Consider the following 23,177-nt stretch of genomic DNA (forward strand, 5'->3'; position numbering starts at 1 on the left):
GTTCCCCACAGCGCCCGGCACAGCGCAGGTGACACAGTAGATGCCTAACGTGTGTCCATGTAATGAACCAGGGGCTTGTGTAGTCGTTTTCCCCTTCAACCCTGCATTACGCAAAACCGTATCCTGTGGGCTGGCGGGGCTGCTCCGGAGCTCCAGGCCCAGTCCCAGCTTCCAGCTGCAGCTCCAGGGGATGGCGTGGTGGGCGCCCCTGGATCAACTTCCCTGCAGGGTTGGATGTTGTGGTTGTAGACCCAGCTCCTGAAAAACCTAGAATTACTCCTTCCTCTAACCAGTCCCTGCCCACCCTGCCTCTGGCCCCCGGCCTTGAGACAGGACATGGCCGACCAACTTGGTTCAGTCCTTCTGTGGCCTCAGTGTCCAGACACCGGGAAGATAGACAAGGAGGCATGTGCTGGTGGATGAGAAGGTTGGGGGGGGGGGACGGACACCAAGCTTTTCTTTTTTTGTTGTGAGAGGGAGTATCACTCTGTCGCCCAGGCTGCAATTCAGTGGCACGATCTCCGCTCATTGAAACCTCTGCCTCCCGGGTTCAAGTGATTCTCGTGCCTCAGCCTCCTGAGTAGCTGGGATTACAGGCGGCTGCCAACACGCCCGGCTAATTTTTTTGTATTGTTGGTAGAGACAGGGTTTTGCCATGTTGCCCAGTCTAGTCTCGAACTCATGACCTCAAGTGATCCACCCACCTCGGCTTCCCAAAGTCCTGGGATTACAGGCGTGAGCCGCTACTCCCAGCCTGGGGGGCACCAAGTTCTAGGGTTCCCATGCGCTCCCTCTACTCATAGCCACCCAAAGAGGAGGAGGAGGAAATGGGTGTACAGAGCCTGGAGAGGGATGGGCAGCCTTCCCTCGGGCAGGAGGACAATTTCCGTCCTTTTGTAGGTGGGGGAGGTAAAGGGCAGATTCCTGTGTCAGGAAATACCCAGGATGATTTCGCTGACGTGGTCCTTGTGTCGTCCTAAGGGCTAAGTGGGGAAAAGTTTAAACTGTTAGGTGTCACAGAATAGAATAGGGGGGCTAGTGAGCCGCTGCAGAGAGGATGTTTTGGGTTCAGGTGGACAACCCTTGAGGGCCTGGTCCAGTATTTAACCCGAGTCTCTCTCTTTTTTTTTTCCTTGAGACGCAGTCTTGCTCTGTTGCCCAGGCTGGAGTGCAATGGCGCCATCTCAGCTCACCACAACCTCCGCCTCCCGGATTCAAGCAATTCTTCTGCCTCAGCCTCCCAAGTAGCTGGGATTACAGGCATACGCCACCACCCTGTCTAATTTTGTATTTTTAGTAGAGACAGGGTTTCTCCATGTTGTTCAGGCTGTTCTTGAACTCCCGACCTCAGGTGATCCGCCCGCCTCGGCCTCCCAAAGTGCTGGCATTACAGGTGTGAGCCACCGCACTGGCCTGAGTCTCTAACCAGTTCCTCACCCATAGTAGATGCTCAATAAAAATACTGATAATAATATTTTGCTCTGGCCAGGTGCAGTGGCTCATGCCTGTAATCCCAGCACTTTGGGAGGCTGAGGCAGGTGGATCAGGAGGTCAGGAGTTCGAGACCAGCCTCGTCAACATAGTGAAACCCCATGTCTACTAAAAATACAAAAATTAGCTAGGCATGGTGGTGTGCACCTGTAGTCCCAGCTACTCGGGAGGCTGAGGCAGGAGAATCGCTTGAACTCAGGAGGCAAAGGTTGTGGTGAGCCGAGATGGTGTCATTGCACTCCAGCCTGGGCAACAGAGCAAGACTCCATCTCAAGAAAAAAAAAAATTTTTTTTTGTTCCATAGGTCTTGGGAATCTTTTATGCTCATGAGGAAGCTAATATTTTCAAATCTGTACAATGTCATTGCATTTTTGTCAATAAACGGTGTGTGCTTTACTGCATTTCCTCAAATTTCCTTCAGTGTCTGAGTCTAATGGGGTTGCTAACTACCATGTACTGAGAGCCTTCTGTTTGCCTGGCTTTACTACAAACATTGCCCTTGTTAATGCTCCTCTAATCCCACCATAAACCTGGGAGTCGGGCACAGCTGTCATCTCCCTTGTGCAGATGAGGAAGCTCCGGCTCAGAGAACTCAGCTGTAGTAAGTCAACACAGCTGGCCAGCAAAGGGTGAGGCTCAGGTGGTGTCTTCTTTCTCCCCATGCTGGGCAGCTCAGGAGTGGTGTTTGTTATGCAAAGCTGCCAATCTGATTTTCAAAAAAAAATTCATTGTGAAAAGCATGTTGTATTCAAGACAACTATATTTACTAAGAGTAGACAGAATGAAAAAATGAATTTGAATTATTCTCAACCTATTATCAACCTTATGCTGACCACAAATAAGTATTGATTCAGCTAAAACTATAATTCCCTAACTATACTCAACACAAGCTACTTTAGCAAAAGGAACAAGTGGTGCTTTAGTTGCAGTCTCAGAAGTCTTAGGTCTCACATCCACAAACTTGTGCAGAACACCAAGGTGCCAGCCATAGTCAGGCCCCCCACTTCCAACTCGCAGAGACGATCTTTCCAGAGGGAGGGAAGAAGGAAAGAAGGGAGGAAGGTAGGAAAGGACAGAAGGAAGGAACGGTCTCCCCACTCCACAGATGTGTTTTTCAGTTTCATAACTTCCTAATTTTAGACTTCATGCTCTGTCTGAGGAATCAGATGTATGTCATTCCTCCAGATTAATGTTTCCTGGCCCTGTAACCATATTGCAAATGTATACGCTATGACATAACCACAAAAGCAGGTCATAATAGTATATATCGAGATTATAACCATTTAACATATAACAGATGCACTGCAGAAAATGACTTCAGGAAAACACCACAAAATACTAAAAGGTAAGTAGAACAGATGGAGGATTCTTTTTTTCTAGTTTCTAAAAATAGTTTAAATTAAATTACCTTTCTATTAAAATGCTTCTGAGCCAGGCGCGGTGGCTCATGCCTGTAATCCTAGCACTTTGAGAGGCCTAGGCAGGCTGATCACGAGGTCAGAAGTTCAAGACTAGCCTGGCCAATATGGTGAAACCCTGTATCTACTAAAAATACAAAAATTAGCCAGGCGTGGTGGCGGGTGCCTATGATCCCAGCTACTTGGGAGGCTGAGGCAGAGAACTGCTTGAACAAGGAAGGTGGAGGTTGCAGTGAGCCGAGATCATACCACTGCACTCCAATCTGGGTGACAGAGCAAGACTCTGTCTCAAAAAAAAAAAAAAAAAAAAAAAATCTGCTTCTGGCCGGGCACAGTGGCTCACACCTGTAATCCCAGCACTTTGAGAGGCTGAGATGGGGGAATCGCTTGAACCCGGGAGGTGGAGGTTGCAGTGAGCCAAGATCATGCCACTGCACTCCAGCCTGGGTTACAGGGCGAGACTCCATCTAAAAAAAATTAATAATAAAATGCTGTCCAGGCATGGTGGCTCAGACTTGTAATCCCAGCACTTTGGGAGGGCAAGGCGGGCGGCTCCATTCTTTGTATAGTATTTCACTGAATGGATATAATAGACTGAACCAGTTATCTACTAATGGACACGTAAGTTGTTTCCAGGTTTCTTGCTATTGCAAATTCTGCCCCTTTGGGGTAGAAAATATACATATATACGTATCCTGTACATGACCACCTTTGTATAGACATCTGTATGCCAGATATATTCCAAGAGTTGAACTGCTAAATCAAAACGTATTATATATCTTTATAATTCATTATTTTATTTTATTTATTTTAAATTTTTTTTCTTTTTGAGACGGAGTCTCACTCTGTCGCCCAGGCTAGAGTACAGCGGCACCACGATCTCGGCTCACTGGAACCTCCGCCTCCCGGGAGGTTCAAGTGATTCTTCTGCCTCAGCCTCCCGAGTAGCTGGGATTACAGGCGCCCGCCACCAAACCCCGCTAACTTTTTGTATTTTTAGTAGAGACGGGGCTTCACCAGGTTGGCCAGGCTGGTCACAAACTCCTGACCTCAGGTGATCCACCCTCCTCGGCCTCCCAAAGTGCTGGGATTACAGGCATGAGCCACTGTGCCCGGCCCTAAAGTTTATTTTTAATTAATTATTATTAGTTTTTTAAGGATAAAATCTCTCTATGCTGCCCAGGCTGGTCTCATCTCCTGGGCTCGAGTGATCTTCCCACCTCAGCCTCCTGTAGCTGGGATTACAGGTGCTTACCCCCATGCCTGGTTTGATCATTTTTTTTTTTTTTTGAGACAGAGTTTCATTGTTGTTGCCCAGGCTGGAGTGCAATGGCGAGATCTTGGCTCACCACAACCTCTGCTTCCCTCGTTCAAGCGATTCTCCTGCCTCAGCCTACTGAGTAGCTGGGATTAAAGGCGTGAGCCAACACGCCCAACTAATTTTGTATTTTCAGTAGAGACTGGGTTTTTCCATGTTGGTCAGGCTGTTCTCAAACTCCCGACGTCAGGTGAACTGCGGGCCTGGGCGTCCCCAAGTGTTGTGATTACAGGCATGAGCCACCACACCAGGCTGATAATTTTTGTAGATATGTACAAATTGCCCTCCAAAATAGTTGAACTAGCCTGTATTTCCAATACCAATGTACGTATGCCCTATTTCCCTACACCTTAACCCACAGTATTATCAAACTTTGACATTTTTGCCAATCTGATAGGTGAAATATTACATCTCATGTTTAATTTTGGACTAAAAGAAAATTAACTAGCCGGGCGTAGTGGAGGGCGCCTGTAATCTCAGCTACTGGGGAGGCTGAGGCAGGAGAATAGTTTGAACCTGGGATGCAGAGGTTGCAGTGAGCCGAGATCACTCCACTGCAATCCAACTTGGACAACAGAGCGAGACCTTGTCTAAAAAAATAAAATAAAATAAGGCCTGGCGTGGTGGCTCACGCCTATAATCCCAGCACTTTGGAAGGCTGAGGTGGGCGGATCACTTGAGGCCAGGAGTTCGAGACCAGCCTGGCCAACATGGTGAAACTCTGTCTCTACTAAAAATACAAAATTTGTCAAGCATGGTGGCACACATCTGTAATCCCAGGTACTTGGGAGGCTGAGGTGGGAGAATCATTTGAACCTGGGAGGCAAAGGCAGCAGTGAGGAGAGATTGAGTCACTGCACTCCAACCTGGGTGATAGAGTGAGACTCTGTCTCAATAGAAAAAAAAAAAAAAAAGGTAGGGGGGGCGTTGAGCACAGTGACTCACGCTTGTAATCCCAGTACTTTGGGAGTCTGAGGTGGGGGGATCACCTGAGGTCAGGAGTTCAAGACCAGCCAGCCTGACCAATATGGAGAAACCCCGTCTGTACTAAAAATACAAAAATTAGCTGGGCATGCTGGCACATGCCTGTAATCCCAGCTACTTGGGAGGCTGAGGCAGGAAAATCGCTTGAACCCGGGAGGCGGAGGTTGCGGTGAGCTGAGATTGTGCCATTGCACTCCAGCCTAGGCAACAAGGGTGAAACTCCGTCTCAGAAAAAAAAAGGAAAAGAAAAAGGAAAAAGAAATCTGTGGGATGCTGCAACACAAAATTAAATGAGAAGAACAAAGCTGGAGGATGGACGGATACTCGAGTTTAAGATTTACTATAGGCCAGACATGGTGGCTCATGCCTGTAATCCCAGCACTTTGGGAGGCCAAGGCAGGCAGATCTCTTGAGCTCAGGAGTTTGAGACCAGCCTGGGCAACAAAGTGAGACCCTGTCTCTACAAAAAATACAAAAATTAGCCCAGCAAGGTGGTTCACACCTGTAATCCCAGCACTTTATGAGGCTGAGGCAGGAGTATTGCTTAAGCTCAAGAGTTTGAGACCAGCCTCGGCAACAAAGTGAGACCCTTATCTCTACAAAATGCGTTTTTTTTTTTTTGAGATGGAGTCTTGCTGTGTTGTCCAGGCTGGAGTACAGTGGCGCCATTTCGGCTCACTGCAAGCTCCACCTCCCAGGTTCAGGCCATTCTCCTATGTCAGCCTCCCGAGTAGCTGGGACTACAGGCACCCGCCACCATGCCCGGGTAATTGTTTTTGTATTTTTAGTAGAGACAGGGTTTTACCATGTTAGCCAGGATGGTCTCGATCTCCTCACCTCATGATCTGCCCCCCTTGGCCTCCCAAAGTGCTGGGGATTACAGGCGTAAGCTACCGCGCCGGCCTCTACAAAAAATTTTAAAAAAGAAAAAGAAAAAAAATTCTGTGATAGTAAAATAAACACCTGATTAAAACAGAGACAAAAGATCTGAACAGATACCTCACCAGAGAAGATATGCAGATGAGAAACAAGCATATGAAAAGATGCTCAGCATCAGATGTCAGCAGGGAATTGCAGGGTTTTTTGTGTTTTTTGTTTTGTTTTTTGTTTTTTTTTTTGAGACAGGGTCTCACTCTGTCACCCAGGCTGGAGTGCAGTGGTACAATCATGGCTCACTGCAGCCGTGACCTCCCACCTCAGCCTCCCAAGTAGTTGGGATTACAGGTGCCCACCACCATGTCCAGCTGATTTTTTTTTTTAGTAGAAACAGGATTTCGCCACATTGGTCAGGCTGGTCTCGAACTCCTGACCTCAGATGATCCACCCATCTCGTCTTGGCCTCCCAAAGTGCTGAGATTACAGGCATGAGCCACTGTGCCCGGCCTTTTTTTTTTTTTTTTTTAATTCAAGATCTTGCTCTGTGGCCCAGGCTAAAGTGCAGTGGCACGATTATGGGTGCCCCAGCCTCCCAAGTAGCTGGGACTACAGGAACTCCCCACCGCGCCTGGTTAATTTAAATTTTTTTATGGAGATGGAGTCTTGCTTTGTTGCCTATGCTGATCACAAACTCTTGGTCTCAAGTCCACCTTGGCCTCGCAAAATGCTGGGATTACAAAAATGAACCACCATGCCCAGCTGGGAACGGCAAATTTAAACAACAATGAGATGCCACTACACAGCTATCACGGTGGCTAAAATCCAAAGCACTGAGAATACCAAATGCTGGCGAGAGTGTGGAGCAACAGGAGCTCTCGCTCATTACTGGTAGGAATGCAAAATGCTACAGCCACTTTGGAAGACAGCATGGCAGTTTTTAGAAAGCTAAACGTACTCTTACCATATGATCCAGGAATCGTGTTGCTTGCTATTTATCCAAATGAGTTGAAAATTTACATCCACACAAAAACCTACACAAGAATGTTTATAGCAGCCTTATTCATCACTGCCAAAAATTGGAAGCAATTGACATCCTTTACTAGGTGAATGGATAAGCAAACTAAGGTACATTCATATAAGATATACTATTAAGCAGCCAGGTGTGGTGGTGGCTCACGCCTGTAATCCCAGCAGTTTAGGAGGCCGAGGTGGGTTGATTACCTGAGGTCAGGAGTTCAAGACCAGCCTGGCCAACATGGTGAAACTCCATCTCTACTAAAAATGCAAATATTATCTGGGTGTGGTGGTGCACGCCTATAATCCCAGCTACTCGGGAGGCTGAGGCAGGAGAATCGCTTGAACCTGGGAGGTGGAGGTTGCAGTGAGCAGAGGTTGCACCACTGCACTCCAGCCTGAGTAACAGAACAAGACTCCATCTCAAAAAATAGAGAAAAAAAGACATATTGTTCAGTGATAGGAAATGAGCTAGCAAGCCATAAAAAACCATGAAGAAACCTCAAATGAATATTAATCAGTGAAGAAGCCAATCCGAAAAGGCTACATGCTGTATGATTTCAACTATGTGACATTCTGGAAAGAGCGAAACTATAGAGACATTGAAGTGGTCAATGATTGCCAAGGGTTTGAGGGGTTGCGGGAGGGAGACAGAGGGAGGAAGGGAGGGATGAGTTGGTGGAGCACAGAGGATTTTTAGGATGGTAGACCATGCTGTATAATACTGTAATTGTGGATATGGACATTATGCAATTGGCAAAACACACAGAACTATATAACACAAAGTATGAACCCCATTTTAAACTATGGACTTTAAGGAAACAATCAACAAAGTGAAGAGACAACTCACAGAATGGGAGAAATATTTGCCAACTAGCTATCTGACAGGGGATTTAATAACGGGAATATATAAGGACCTCAAACAATTCTATGGGAAAAAAATCTAATAATCCAATCAAAAATGGGCAAAAGATCTGAACAGACATTTCTTTTTTTTTTTTTTGAGACGGAGTCTCGCTCTGTTGTCCAGGCTGCAGTGCAGTGACCAGATAGCAGCTCACTGCAAGCTCCGCCTCCCGGGTTCACGCCATTCTCCTGTCTCAGCCTCCCGAGTAGCTGGGACTGCAGGCGCCCGCTACCTCGCCCGGCTAGTTTTTTTTTTTGTATTTTTTAGTAGAGACGGGGTTTACCGTGTAGGCCAGGATGGTCTCAATCTCCTGACCTCGTGATCCGCCCGTCTCGGCCTCCCAAAGTGCTGGGATCACAGGCTTGAGCCACCACGCCCAGCCGACATTTCTTAAAAGGAGACATACAAATGGTGAACAGATATATGAAAAGGTGCTCAACGTCACTGATCATCAGAGAAATACAAATCAAAATTATAATGAAGTATTTTCTCAACCCAGTTAAAATGGCTCTTATCCAAAAGACAGGCAATAACAAATGCTGGAGAGGATGTGGAGAGAAGGGAACCCTCCTACACTGTTGCTGGCAATGCGAATTAGTATAACTACTATGGAACAGTATGAAGGTTCCTCAAAAAACTAAAAATAGAGGCACCAGGTGATCCAGCAATTCCACTGCTAGGTATATACCCAAAAGGAAGGAAATCAGTATATTGAAAAGATATCTATACTCCCTTGTTTATTGCAGCACTGTTCACAATAGCTAAGAATTGGAAGCAACCTCAGTGTCCCCACTCAAATCTCATCTTGAATTATAGCTCCCACAATCCCCATGTGTCATGGGAGGGACCCAGCGGGAGGTAATTGAATCATAGGGGCAGGTTTTTCTGTTTTGTTTTGTTTTGTTTTTTTGAGACAGAATCTTACTCTGTCGCCCAGGCTGGAGTCCTGTGGTGTGATCTTGGCTCACTGCAACCTCCACCTCCTGGGTTCAAGCAATTCTCAGACTCAGCCTCCTGAATAGCTGGGATTGCAGGCGCCCACCACCATGCCTGGTTAATTTTTTTAGGGGTCGGTTTTTCCTGTGCTCTTCTCATGATAGCGAATAAGTCTCATGAGATCTGATGGTTTCATAAAGGGCAGTTCCCCTGCACACACTTTCCTTGCCTGCCACCATGTAAGATGTGCCTTTTCTCCTCCTTCGCCTTCCTCTATGATTGTGAGGCCTCCCCAGCCATGTGAAACTGTGAGTCCATTAAACCTCTTTTTCTTTATAAATTACCCAGTCTTGGGTATTTCTTCACAGTGTTATGAAATAGACTAATACACTAAGTGTCCATCAACAAACAAATGGATAAAGAAAATGTGGTTCATATACACCTGGGAGTACTAGTCACCCATAAAAAAATATGAGACCCTGTCATTTGCAATAACTTGGGTGGAGCGGGAGGTCATTGTGTTACATGAAATAAGCCAGGTACAGAAAGACAAACTTCACGTGTTCTCACTTATTTGTGGGAGCTAAAACTTAAAAGAATTGAACTCATGGAGATAGAGAGCAGAGGCTGGGAAGAGTAATGGTGATGAAAGAGGGAGAAGGGGGGATGGTTAACATGCACAAAAATATAGTTAGCTAGAATGAATAAGATCCAGTATTTGATAGCACAACAGGGTGACTATAGTCAACAATAATTTATTGTACATTAAAAATAACTATGGGCCAGGCACGGTGGCTCATGCCTGTAATCCCAGCACTTTGGGAGGCCAAGGCAGGTAGATCACCTGAAGTCAGGAGTTCAAGACCAGTGTGGCCAACATGGTGAAATGCTGTCTCTACTAAAAATACAAAAATTAGCCAGGTGTGGTGGTGGGCACCTGTAATCCCAGCTACTTCGGGAGGTTAAGGCAGGAGAATTCCTTGAACCTAGGAGGTGGAGGTTGCAGTGAGCTGAGATCTTACCACTGCACTCCAGCCTGGGTGACAGAGCGAGACTCCATCTCAAAAAATAAAATAAAAATAACTAAAAGAGTATAATTGGGCCGGGTGAGGTGGCTCATGCCTGTAACCCCAACATTGAAAGACTGAGGCAGGCGGATCACTTGAGGCTAGGAGTTCAAGACCAGCCTGACCAACATGGCAAAACCATGTCTCTACTAAAAAATACAAAAATTAGCCGGGCATGGTGGCAGGCGCCTGTAGTCCCAGCTACTCGGGAGGCTGAGGCAGGAGAATTGCTTGAAACCGGGAGGCGGAGGTTGCAATGAGCATCTGAGATGGTGCCACTGCACTCCAGCCTGGGCAACAGAGTGAGATGCTGTCTCAAAAAAAAAAAAGAAAGAAAGAAAAAAAGAGTATAATTGGATTGTTTGTAACACAAAGCAAGGATAAGTGCTTGAGGTGATGGATACTCCATTTACCCTGATGTGATTACGCCTGTATCAAGATATCTCATGTAACCCATAAATATACATACCTATTACGTACTCACAAAAATTAAAAAAAGATTTTTAGAAACAAAAAGTAAACTATGGGCTTTAGTTAATAATAATATATCAATCAATTTGTCCATCAGTTGTAGTAAATGTACCACACTAATTCAAATTTTTATTTATTGAGAGACAGGGTCTAGCTCTGTCACCCAGGCTGGAGTTCAGTGGCCCAGTTGTAGCTCACTGCAACCTCGAGTGTGTGCCACTACACTCAGCTAATTTTTTAATTGTTTTGTAGAGATGGGGTCTTGCTATATTGCCCAGGCTGGTCACAAACTCCTGGGCTCAAGTAATCCTCTCGCCTCAGCCTCTTAAAGCGCTGGGATTACAGGCATAAGCCACCACTTCTGGCCTTGCTAGATCTTAACAATAGTGGAAACTGAGAGACGGGGAGCCGGAGGAGATATATGAGAACTCCGTCCTTTCTGCATGATTTTTTTTTCTGTAAACCTGAAGCTGCTTTATAAAATGTCTGTTGGGCACAATGACTCACACCTGTAATCTCAGTGTTTTGGGAGGCCAAGGTGGGAGGATCACTTGAGGCCAGGAGTTCGAGACCAGCCTGGGCAACATAGCGAGACCTCATCTCTACAAAAAATAAAAAATTAGCCAGGCATGGTGGCATGTGCCTGTAGTCCCAGCTACTCAGGAGAATGAGGCAGGAGGGTGGCTTGAGCCCAGGAGTTGGAGGCGGCAGTGAGCTATGACTGTGCCCCTGCACTTCAGCCTGGGTGACGGAGTAAAGCCCTGTCTCAAAAAAATAAAAAATGTGTATTAAAAAAAATTGTTAGGCCAGGCACGGTGGCTCACACCTATAATCCAAGAACTTTGGGAAGCCACGGCAGGCAGATCACAAGGTCAAGAGTTCGAGACCAGCCTGGCCAGCATGGTGAAACCCTGTCTCTACTAAAAAATACAAAAATTAGCTGGACATGGTGGCCCATGCCTGTAGTTCCAGCTACGCGGGAGGCTAAGGCGGAGCATCGCTTGAACCTGGGAGGTAGCAGGTTGCAGTGAGCTGAAATCCTGCCACTGCACTCCAGCCTGGGCAACAGACAGAGACTCTGTCTCCAAAAAAAAAAAAAAAAAATCTTTTAAAATAACATCTCAGGTTTAAACTGCCTGTTTAATGCACTTTGTCCTTTTTTGTTTATTTGTTTTTGAGACAGGGTCTAGCTCTGTTGCCCAGACTGGAGTGCAGTGGTGCAGTCTTGGCTCACTACAACCTCCGCCTCCCAGGCCCAAGCCATCCTCCCACCTCACCCTCCCAAGTATCTGGGACTACAGGCATGTGCCACCATGGCTGGCTAATTTCTGTGTTTTTTATAGAGATGGGGTTTCACCATGTTGCCCAGGCTGGTATAGAACTCCTGGGCTCAAAAGATCCTTTCACCTCAGCCTCCCAAAGTGCTGGGATTATAGGCATGAGCCACCATGCCCAGCCCTTTGTCCATTTTATATAATGATGTTCATATTTTCTTACTAAATTTTCAGAATTCTTTGTATATTATTTTTTAATTTTATTATTATTATTATTTGAGACGGAGTCTTGCTCTTGTCGCCCAGGCTGGAGTGCAGTGGCCTGATCTCGGCTCACTGCAACCTCCGCCTCCTGGGTTCAAGCTTCTCCTCCCTCAGCCTCCTGAGCAGCTGGGATTACAGGTGCCTGCCACCACCCCCGGCTACTGTTTGTACTTTTAGTAGAGACGGGGTTTCACCATGTTGGCCAAGCTGGTCTCGAACTCCTGACCCCAGGTGATCCGCCGGCCTTTGCCTCCCAAAGTGCTGGGATTACAGGCGTGAGCCACTGCGCCTGGTCTATTTTATTTTATTTTATTTTATTTTATTTTATTTTATTTTATTTGAGGCAGTCTTGCTCTGTCACCCAGGCTGGAGTGCAGTGGCGCGATCTCAGCTTACTGCAACCTCCGCCTCCCGGGTTTAAGCGATTCTCCTGCCTCAGCCAGGTTTAAGCGATTCTCCTGCCTCAGCCTCCTGAGTAGCTGGGATTCCAAGCACCTGCCTCCACGAATGGCTAATTTTTTTTTGTATTTTAGTAGAGAGGGGGTTTCACCATGTTGGCCAGGCTGGTTTCGAAATCCTGATCTCAAGTGATCCACCCACTTCAGCCTTCCAAAGTGTTAGGATTACGGGCAAGAGCCACTGCACCCAGCCAATTCTTTGTACATTAAAGAATATTATTTAATCATTTATATGTAAATCTCTTTTTTTTTTTTCCCGTTTTCATTATCATGTGGGCCAGGCATGGTGACTCATGCCTATAATCCCAGCACTTTGGGAGGCCAATTTGGGTGGACTGCCTGAGTTTAGGAGTTTGAGATCAGCAAGGGCAACATGGCAAAACCCTATCTCTGCAAAAAATACAAAAATTAGCTGGGCATGGTGGCACGCTCCTGTGGTCCCAGCTACTTGGGAGGCTGAGGCGGGAGAATCGCTTGAACCTGAAAGGTTGAGGCTGCAATGAACATTGATTGTACCACTGCACTGCAGCCCAGGTGACAGAGCAAGGCCCTGTCTTGAAAAAAATTAAAATATGTGGTTTAATTTCATTTATTGTTGCTATTTTATGCCACTGGAGTTTTAATTCTTTCATTTATTCATATTTGATTTATGTTTATCAGACTTTCTTTCTTTTTTCTTTTTTCTTTTTTTTTGAGATGGAGTCTCACTCTGTTGCCCAGGCTGGAGTGCAGTGGTGCAATCTCGGCTCACTGCAACTCCGCCTCCCGGGTTCAAGCGATTCTCCTGCCTCAGCCTCCTGAGTAGTTGGGACTACAGGTGCACGCCACCATGCCCAGCTAATTTTTGTATTTTTAATTTTTGTAATTTGTAAAAATTTTTGTATTTTTGTATTTTTAGTAGAGACAGGGTTTCGCCACCTTGGCCAGGATGGTCTCAATCTCTTGACCTTGTGATCCGCCCACCTCAGTCTCCCAAAGTGCTGGGATTACAGGCATGAGTCACTGCGCCTGCCCCCCAGCAAACTGATTTGAATTCAAGTCCTTATAGAGTCTGGGGCATCACCGAGGAATCATGCCTGCTTGAAGGGTGAAGGCAAAGTGTGAGCAAGGTGAAGAGGTGCTGGAAGCCAGAAACCTCCTGCGGAGCCTGCGAGGTGCCCAGCAGAGCAGGGTCCTCTGCCCAGAAGGATTCCTGGACCTCACAGGCAGAGCTGGAGAGAGGAAAGGCTAAGCCAGCAGGAGCCCCACTGGGGGCAGATCAAACACAGGCACGGGCAACAGGTCTTCGCACCTGAGTGACACAAACAAGAGGGGTGCCGGGCCAGGGCTGATGGAATCGCCAGGCGTGACCAGAAGGCTCAGCGGGCCCTCTAAAGGGTGCCTACCCAGCACCTGGCCTTGGCCCGACCCAGAGGGTGTTCAGGGTACCCAGTAAATCTATGATGAACAAATAAACAAGTGCATGAAGGCTAACTCCAGGAGGAGGAGCAGGGGTGCGGAAGGAGGATCAAAGGGATGGCATACACGTCCCAGGGAAGACAAAGTGAAGGAGGTCGGAGTGCAGCTTTTTTTTTTTTTTTTTTTGAGACAGAGTCTCACTCTGTCGCCCAGGCTGGAGTGCAGTGGCACGATCTCAGCTCACTGCAATCTCTGTCTCCCAGGTTCAAGCAATTGTCCTGTCTCAGCCTCCTGAGAAGCTGGGACTATAGGCACCTGCTACCACGCCCGACCAATTGTTTTTGTATTTTTGGTGGAGACAGACTTTCACCATATTGGTCAGACTGATTTCGAACTCCTGACCTCAGGTGATCTACCTGACTTGGCCTCCCAAAGTGTTGGAATTACAAGCGTGAGCCACCATGCCCAGCCGAGGGTGCAGCTTTTGAGGCAACCGAGAGCCTCTCTGACCTGAAAATCACAGCAACCTACTTGTGGGCAGCAGAAACACCTAGGCCAGGAGATGTGTTGGGAGGAATCTGTATCCCTTCACGCTTCTCTGTGTGGCCAGAGACCTGCACACCCTGCCCCGCCTCCCACACCTCCCATCCCAATTTCTCATCTTATCCAAGGCAGGTCCCAGGAGAGGGCTGTGGGGCAGGAGGGATTTGGGCCCTGAGATAGGTGCTGCGGACACACGTTCCCATGGGAGAATGTTGCACGTGGCAGCTGATTTCTGTCCAAATCACAGCTGGTGCTATGAACCGCCGAGTGGAGGAAAAATAACCCAGGTGAGAGGCCAGACAGGCCCAGTCTGGTCCCAGTCCTGCCCTCATTAGCCCTGTGACTTCTGAATAACACGCCACAAAGGCCCCTTGGATTTGAGGTAAATTAAGTGACATGGCGCATATAAAGGGCCTGGTACCTAGTAGGCGCTCAAGAAATGTTAGCCGGTGCCCACTCCGGTTCTTCCCTGGCCTTTCCAGCTGTAGTTGGAGTATGTTAGGAACAAAATCAGCTTCTGCAGCTAATGATCACTGCTTAGAAATGTGTTCTGAGTTCTGATCAATTTATCCAGAACCTGCAGAACCCCTCACCTCCTCTTATCTGCCCCCAAACAGTCCCGAGTCATTGACAGCATCTTGAGCCTCCTGGCCCCTGGTCTCACCCGGTGAGGCCGTTTGTGAAGAATGAAACGAAATCACCAGGCAGTGATACCAGGGCTGGATAGTCACCTTCTAGCACCTTCTAGACGTCTCTCTGCACCTCGGTCTTTCCTTCTGCACGGACAACAATATTACAGTCCCCCAACACTCCCGAGGCACTCACGACAGGAGATTAGCATTACAAAGGCTCAGAATGGTGCCAGGAACGTGGTGGCCCCAGGAGGGATTCTACTGGTTCTGCAGACCCCACCGCAGGAAGACTTCCTGGCCTGTAAAATGAAGGAAGAGCAACCCATCAGGCACTTGTCACTCACTGCCCAGCTGTCCTAGGCCATGGCCCCTTACCTGCGCGACACACACCACACACACACACACACTCACCCCCCTCTCCCCCTCTCCCTCAACCCTCCCGGCTCGGCAGGGGAGGAGCTGGGAGGGCCTGTCCCTGTCCCCCTGGCCCAGCCTTAGCCACTATTACCGGAGGCCTCCCCTTTCTAGAACCCCGGGAGGGGTTTCGTGGACGTGGCTGTGCCGCAGGGGGGCGCTCTCCTACCGCCGTGCTCAGGGGTTGAACCCGGAGTACTCCGGGAGGGCTTCGGCAGGCGGGGAGGTGAGGCGAGCCCGGGCCGGGCCGGGCCGGGCCGGGCCGGGCCGCGAGGGGGCGCCCCACTCCACCCTTGGCCTCTGAGAAGGTCCAGGGTGCAGGGGAAGGGAAAGTCCTAGGGGCCGGGGGCATGGGTGTGGACAGAACGGGGGCAGGAGGGGGCGCTGAAGAGGGAGGGACCGTGGAGACGGGAGGGGAAGCAAACAACGAGGGGGCATCCAGAGGCCCCCCGGGAACCCGACCTGGGGGCTGGGCAGGAAATCAGGGGTCGGGGCAGCCTGCTGGGGGCTTCTCGCGCCCCCCATTCCCCATTCCTCTGAACCAGTCCGGAAAGGGGGTTCGGCTGACAAGCCGCGGTGGCGTTAGCCGCTGGCACCCGCTGCTCCCCGGCCTGTGGCTCCAGGCAACCTGGGATGATGCGGGGGCTGCGCTGGGCAGCGGGAGCGGGTGCAGGCGACCCCCATCGCGGGCCCAGGCGCTGCCCCAGCAGGCCCAGGAGCCCCCACAGGCCCAGGCGCGCCCCTGAGGCTTGGTTCCCCGGGGGCCGCGTGCCCGGAACGTGACTCAGCGCTTTCTCCGTGCCCGGCTGCGGTGGGGAGAGGGACGGAAGCGGCGGGTGGCGCTGTCCTCAGGAAGGGCCCCTCACAGGCCCCCGCCAGGCGGAATCTTTCCCGAGTAGGGCAGGTTCGTTCATTTGTTCACGAACTCAGCGAGGCATGAAGCAGGAAGAGAGAGGAGAGCCCGAATAAGAAGATGGTTTTCTTGGAACGTGGGAATTTGGGGTGCGCTGCAGGCCTCGGTTATCCAGGCCACAGGAGAGACACAGGGCTGTGGCCTGGGTTGGGGGAACAGCCACAGCTATGGGGCGTTTCAGGGAGGCCGAGGCACAGGCGTATGGACTGGATTTTGAAGGATGGGAGAAGGGGGCCTCAGGACAGCGACCGGCCTTATGGAAGGAAAGCTGGGAAGTAGGGAGGGGGCCAGGGGTGTCGGAGAGGACGGCTGAGTGTGGCGGGAGTGGAGGCAGAGCGGCCCTGGGGCGCCCGCGTCAGCTGAGGTTGCACTGTGTTTGGAGAGGAGCCTGGCAGGAGTGGGCTGCCTGGCAGGATGGCCTGGGGGCCTCAAATAAGGAGAGTGCGGTGCCTTGGGCAGTAAACGAGAAGACACAGGCTGCTGGCTGGGGGCGGGAGGGCACAGGGAAGCCCTGCTCGGGAGCAAGCCGAGAGTCAGGTTTCCACCACCGTTCCCCTCAGCCCCAGGACTGAGATCCTGCCCCTGCGGTTGGAAACCAGGAGGCCTCATTCCCTGAGTGGATAGCTGCCCTGAGGCAGGGGATTGAGTGGGATGACCCTGAAGGGAGTTCCCAGTGTGCTCTTGCTCTGTGGGTTTGCGTGTCGTTCACACTCACGGAAGGGTCCTACTGTCTGCCTGAAATGAATGAATGAATGAGCAGAGATATCTCAGCTTGTATTACCTGGCGGGATTCCACTCACACTTCTTCTTCAGTAAGGGCTTTTTAATGAGGCCGGGGAGGAGGCTGGGCTGGAGGTGAGGCCTGGGCCCCTGAGGGCAGAGGGACAGGTAGGACAGGCCTGAGTGGCCTTGCTTTGCTTCTCTCTCTCTCTCTCTCTCCTCCCCCTCTTCCTTCCTTCTTTCTTTCTTTCTCTCTTTCTTCTCTTCCTCTCTTTCTTTCCCTCCCTCCCTCCTTCCTTCCTTCTTTTTCTTTTTCAGAGCTTCACCCTTGTAGCCCAGGCTGGAGTGCAGTGGCACAATCTCAGCTCACTACAACCTCCACCTCTCAGGTTCAAGCGATTCTCCTGCCTTAGCCTCCCAAGTAGCTGGGACTACAGGCATGCACCACCGCATGCGGCACATTTTTTTATTTTTAGTACAGATGGGGTTTCACTGTGTTGGCCAGGCTGATCTCGAACTCCTGACCTCAGGTGATCCCCCGCCCCCCCCACCCCGTCTCAGCCTCCCAAAGTGCTGGGATTACAGGCGAGAGCCACCACGCCCAGCCTCCTGATAGTTCCTTCCTGATAGTTCCATGCTATCTGCCCAGCTGAAAAATCTGACTTTTGGATCTGGCTCTGCCAGTAAGTCATTGTGAGAATTGGGGTGTATCCTGCCCCCCATCCATGCTGCCGTGCTCTGCTAAGCACCAAGCGTGTGCCATACCTGACTCCGGCCAGGTGCCACAGAGAACTGCACACTGCCTCTGCCCTCCCGGAGCTCCCAGTCCAGCAGGGAGACACAGATGCTGATGTGGTGAGTGGAGAGGTGGCAGATGTCCACATGGATCCCCCAGCCGGCAGTGCCCATGAGAAGCCAGCCTCTCCTGTGCCACCATCCTCAGAGCTGTGCCTCTCTGTGCCTCATTCTATTCAGCTATAGGTGACACTAGAAGGCTCCTGAGGCCGCCTGCAGATGACGGTGTTTGCTGTTGTCATTGAGGGCTACTCCAGCTGCTCCTGCCTCCCACAAAAGGGCAAACAGACAAACCCCTACCTCCCACCCGCACCCCTCAAGGAATCTGGGCCTGCAGCTCCCCAGGACCAGACTTGGAGCTGGGGTCTGCCAGAGGCCCAGCCAGCTGATATGGTGCCTCCCAGAGCTCAGGACCCAGCCCAGGTGCTTCCCCCAACAAACCTGAACCACAGAAAGCAGCCAGGAGCGCCACAGTGGGCAGTCTGTGCTGGCAGCAGGCAAGGGGCACAGGTCCTGGGCAGGCAGGAACAGAGGCCCCCACACTTGTCCTCTACCCAGGAGCCCCACGGTGGGCAGTCTGTGCTGGCAGCAGGCGAGGGGCACGGGTACTGGGCAGGCAGGAACGGAGGCCCCCTGCACTTGTCCTCTGCCCTGGAGGCATTCACCAGGCTGCAGGGGTGAAGCAGGGAAAGGGATTGTGATGGAGGTCATCCCCCAAACTGTGTTCTAGACCCACCAGATAAAAGGGCTCAGGGTCAAGGGTGGACTGTGAGATGTGGGTTTTCTGGAACTCTGGCCAGCTAGGGGCAGAGCGAGTGTCCAGGGACCCCCAGCCCCGACTCTGCTCCAGCCAGGGCCACTCTTCTGAGAGGTGGCATTGCCAGAGCTGACGTTGGTTCAGGTACCAACCTGGGGACCCCGATGTGTGTTACCAATTGCCTGCTGAAACAGAAGGGCCAAAAAGGCTGGCACAAGTTCTGCCAGGATGGCGATGCAGGGAGAACCCTCTCGCTGCAGGTGTCACCAGCCACACTGAGAGAAAAGGCTCACACCTGGGTTTTCAGACCTGGGCTTGGATGGCATGGTGACATGCACCCTGCGGGCTGGTTTATTTTCCCCTCCCCGCCTCTTCACATCTCCTTCAGGTGCTAGACACAGAGAGGGGCCAAGAGAACCACTTGGGAAGGGGACTGACAACCTCGCTGGCCACTGTATGGTCATCAATATCATGCGCCTGCTGTCCTGGGCTCTGGCAGGTGGGGTATGTTGAGGATGCTGTGGGAGCCCAGAGCCGACACCTAACCCAGGTGGAGACCAGGACTGGGGACTCTGGAACTAAGTCCTGAAAAGCGTTACCCAGGTGAAGCGGGAGAGCGGGAGGGTGGTCATTCAAGGTAGAGGGCAGGCATTGGGACAGGAAGAGTGGAAATAGTGATTCTGAGTGGTGCATTAGTGTGACTGGTCACAGAGGGCAGGGGAGGTGGGAAGATGAGGGGTGAGCGGGAGTCAGATCTTGATGGAGCTTAGGGGAACTGAAGCTCCTTCTGCAGGCGAGGGAACTCACTGCACTGTTAGCAGAGGAGTGATGTGGCCAGAGCTGCACTTGAAAAGGGTCACCCTGGCCCCTTACCTTCCCTAGCACCGAGAGGCTAGCAGCCCTCTGGGCAAACTGGCAGGGTCCCACCTCCATGCCTTTGCTCACTCCCCTCCTTCTGCCTGAAACTCTTTTCCTCCCTGCACTCCTGCTGGATACCTGGGCCACCTCTTTGAAGAATCAACTCAGGGGCTGGGTGCAGTGGCTCGCGCCTCCAATTCCAGCACTTTGGGAGGCTGAGGTGGGCAGACCACTTGAGATCAGGAGTGCAAGACCAGCCCAGGCAACATGGTGAAAGCCTGTCTCGTCTCTACTAAAAATACAGAAATTAGCCGGGCATGATGGCATGCACCTGTAGTCCCAAGCTACTGGGGAGGCTGAGGCAGGAGAATCACTTGAACCTGGCAAGTGGAGGTTGCAGTGAGTTGAGATCGCACCACTGCACTGCAGCCTGGGCAACAGAACAAGACTCCATCTCAAAAATAAAAAATAAAGAGGCCGTGCGCCGTGGCTCAAGCCTGTAATCCCAGCACTTTGGGAGGCCGAGACGGGCGGATCACGAGGTCAGGAGATTGAGACCATCCTGGCTAACACGGTGAAACTCCGTCTCTACTAAAAAACAAACAAAAAAAACAACAAAAAAAAAACTAGCTGGGCGAGTTGGCAGGTGCCTGTAGTCCCAGCTACTCGGGAGGCTGAGGCAGGAGAATTGCGTGAACCCGGGAGACAGAGCTTGTAGTGAGCTGAGATCCAGCCACTGCACTCCAGCCTGGGCGACAGAGCGAGACTCTGTCTTAAAAAAAAAAAAAAAAAGAATCAACTCAGGGTAGTCCTGTTGGACATGGCAGATACGTTATACACATATATGTCTTCACTTCCCAAACCCTATCCAAATGAAAAGTAAAGGGATTGTTTTTAAACAAAGCTGTATGACAAAAAGCCTTGTACAAGACTGTTCATAGCAACTTTATTCACAATAGAACAAAACTGGAAACAACCCAGATATCCATCAAGAGGAGACTGGATAAACAAACAGCTACCATCAGCTGATGAAATACTACTCAGCCATGAAGAGGAACAAACTACTGATGCATGCAACGACATAGTGAAATTCCAAAAATAACATGCTGAGTGAAAGAAGCTGAACACAAAGTACAAACTGTCTGGTGACATTCTTAGGAAAGTCTAGAACAGGCAAAACTGACTGATGGCAATAGAAATCAAATGAGTGGTTGCTTAGGGATGGGGTGATGGTAGGGATCCCCTGGAAAGGGGCATGAGGAAATTTTCTGTGTTTTGATATATATTAGTCAAAATGGTTTAAACAGTACACTTAAAATCAGCTCATTTAATTGTACATGAATTTTACCTCAATAAGAACAAAATAGGCTGGGCGCAGTGGCTCACGCCTGTAACCCCAGGACTGTGGGAGGCTGAGACAGGTGGATCACAAGGTCCAGAGTTCAAGACCAGCCTGACTAACATGACGAAACCACATCTCTACCCAAAATACAAAAATTAGCCAGGTGTGGTGGTGCACACCTGTAATCCCAGCTACTCGAGATGCTGAGGCAGGAGACTCACTTGAATCCAGGAGGCAGAGGTTGCAGTGAGCCAAGATCGTGTCACTGCACTCCAGTCTGGGTGACACAGTGAGACTCTGTCACACACACACATATACACACACACACACAAAATAAAAGAACAGCAGGGATTACCTGAACCAGTGAAAGAACTGAAAGTGGTTGGTTATGGTTACCAGAGGAGCAGGACCTGAAGGAACAGCTAGTGACCTTTTGTGTTTTTTTAAAAACTTTTTAACATACTAAGTCTTTTTAAGATTGATATTTATTCCAGGTGCATGTACTGTTATGAGGTAAAAATTTTTCCTTAAAAAAGGAAAAAAAAGGCCAGGCGTGGTGGCTCACGCCTGTAATCCCAGCACTTTGGGAGGCTGAGGCAGGCAGATCACGAGGTCAGGAGATTGAGACCTGGCTAATATGGTGAAACCCCATCTCTACTAAAAATACAAAAAAAAAATTAGCCAGGCGTGGTGGCGGGCGCCTGTAGTCCTAGCTACTCGGGAGGCTGAGGCAGGAGAATGGCGTGAACCCGGGAGGCGGAGCTTGCAGTGAGCTGAGATCGAGCCACTGTACTCCAGCCTGGGGACAGAACAAGACTCCATCTCAAAAAAAAAAAAAAAAAAAAGCCTGGCAAGGTGGCTGGCTCACACCTGTAATCTGAGCACTTTCAGAGGCTGAGGCAGGAGGATCACTTGAGCCCAGGAGTTTGAGACCAGCCTGGGCAACCTGGTGAGAACTCATCTCCACAAAAAATTTAAAAACAGCCAGGCGTGGTGGCATGTGCTTCTAGTCCCAGCTACTCGGGAGGCTGAGCTGGGAGGATCACTTAAACCCAGGAAGTCGAGGCTGCAGTGAGCTGTGATTGTGCCACTGCACTCCAGCCTGGACAAGAGTGAGAGACTCTGTTTCAAAGAAAAAAAAAAAAAAAGATAGAAAAAGAGACAGGGTGTGGTGGCTCACACTTGTAATCCCAGCACTTTGGGAGGCCGAGGTGGGTGGATCACCTGAGGTCAGGAGTTCAAGACCAGCCTGGCCAACATGGTGAAACCCCATCTCTACTGAAAATACAAAACATTCGCCGGGTGTGGTGGTGGATGCCTGTAATCCCAGCTACTCGGAAGACTGAGGCAAAATAATCGTTTGAACCCAGGAGGTGGAGGTTGCAGTGAGCCGAGATCACACCACTGCACTCCAGCCTGGGTGACAGAGCAAGACTCCACTAAAAAAAAAAAAAAAAAAAAAAGAATAGAAAAAGAAAAAGAAAAAAGAAAGGCCCGGTGGCTGTCAGGTAGAGAACATACTGGAGCGAGGGCAGTGGGCTGGGAGACAACTGGCTGGGGGTGCCAGTCCTGAGTGAGGGAATGCCTCGTGAGGAAGGCCCACACAGGGAGAAGGGGAATCTGGCCAGGCATACGGAGAGTTGAGGTGCCCATAGCATGTTTGAGGGGCGCCTGAGAGGCTTCTGGGTAATGAAGGAGGGTTCTAGGAGACTCGTCTTGGAAAAGGAACCATACCTCATGAGCAAAGCTCTGAGAACAGGATTCCTGCCCTGAAGCTGCAGTGCCCAAACATGTTAGCCTCAGAGTCTGTGAGTCCCATGCGTAAGGCTGTGGGCCTCCCAGCTCGGTGGGTTAGAAAGGCTCCCCAAGACCGGGTCTCCTTCCTTCTTTGTTGCCCCTCCCTGACTCAGCTCAAAGGTGTAAGGAACCAGGTCACCAGGTGAGTGACTGACCAGTGTTCAGCAGCACCTGGGACCCTGGCCTTCCTCTCCTGCAGCTGAGAATCTCCAGCCTCCAGCCTCACCCTGCGAGCTGGGTGCAGGGCAGCCACCCTGACCTCCCGGGGCCCCTGCTCCCCTCAGAGCTCCTGTCCCTCCTCTCTGCTCCCCTTGCTCCCGAGTGCCCTTCCAAGTTACTCCAGACCTGCTCCTCCGCACTTCCGCCCCTTATACCCTGTAGTTCCGCACACTAGCCAGAGCCCCCCACACCCTCCTGTTCACCCTGACGCAGCCCCACTCCCTGCCCATCCTCTTCCTCTTCCCTCTCCAGGAAAGGGGCCAGCGCTCATCCTTTCTGCCTCCTCTGAGACCCTCTTCCTCCTGCTCCCA

At 50.3% G+C, this 23,177-nt stretch overlaps 1 protein-coding gene across 1 annotated transcript in view; it reads left to right on the forward strand.

Moving 5' to 3' along the window:
* The window catches only part of UBALD2 (UBA like domain containing 2), a 258,780-nt gene that overhangs the window by 91,238 nt on the left and 144,365 nt on the right, over positions 1-23,177 (forward strand). The window lies entirely within an intron of this gene.

This window comes from Macaca mulatta, chromosome 16, assembly GCF_049350105.2.
Source record: "Macaca mulatta isolate MMU2019108-1 chromosome 16, T2T-MMU8v2.0, whole genome shotgun sequence".
Lineage (NCBI taxonomy): Eukaryota > Metazoa > Chordata > Mammalia > Primates > Cercopithecidae > Macaca > Macaca mulatta.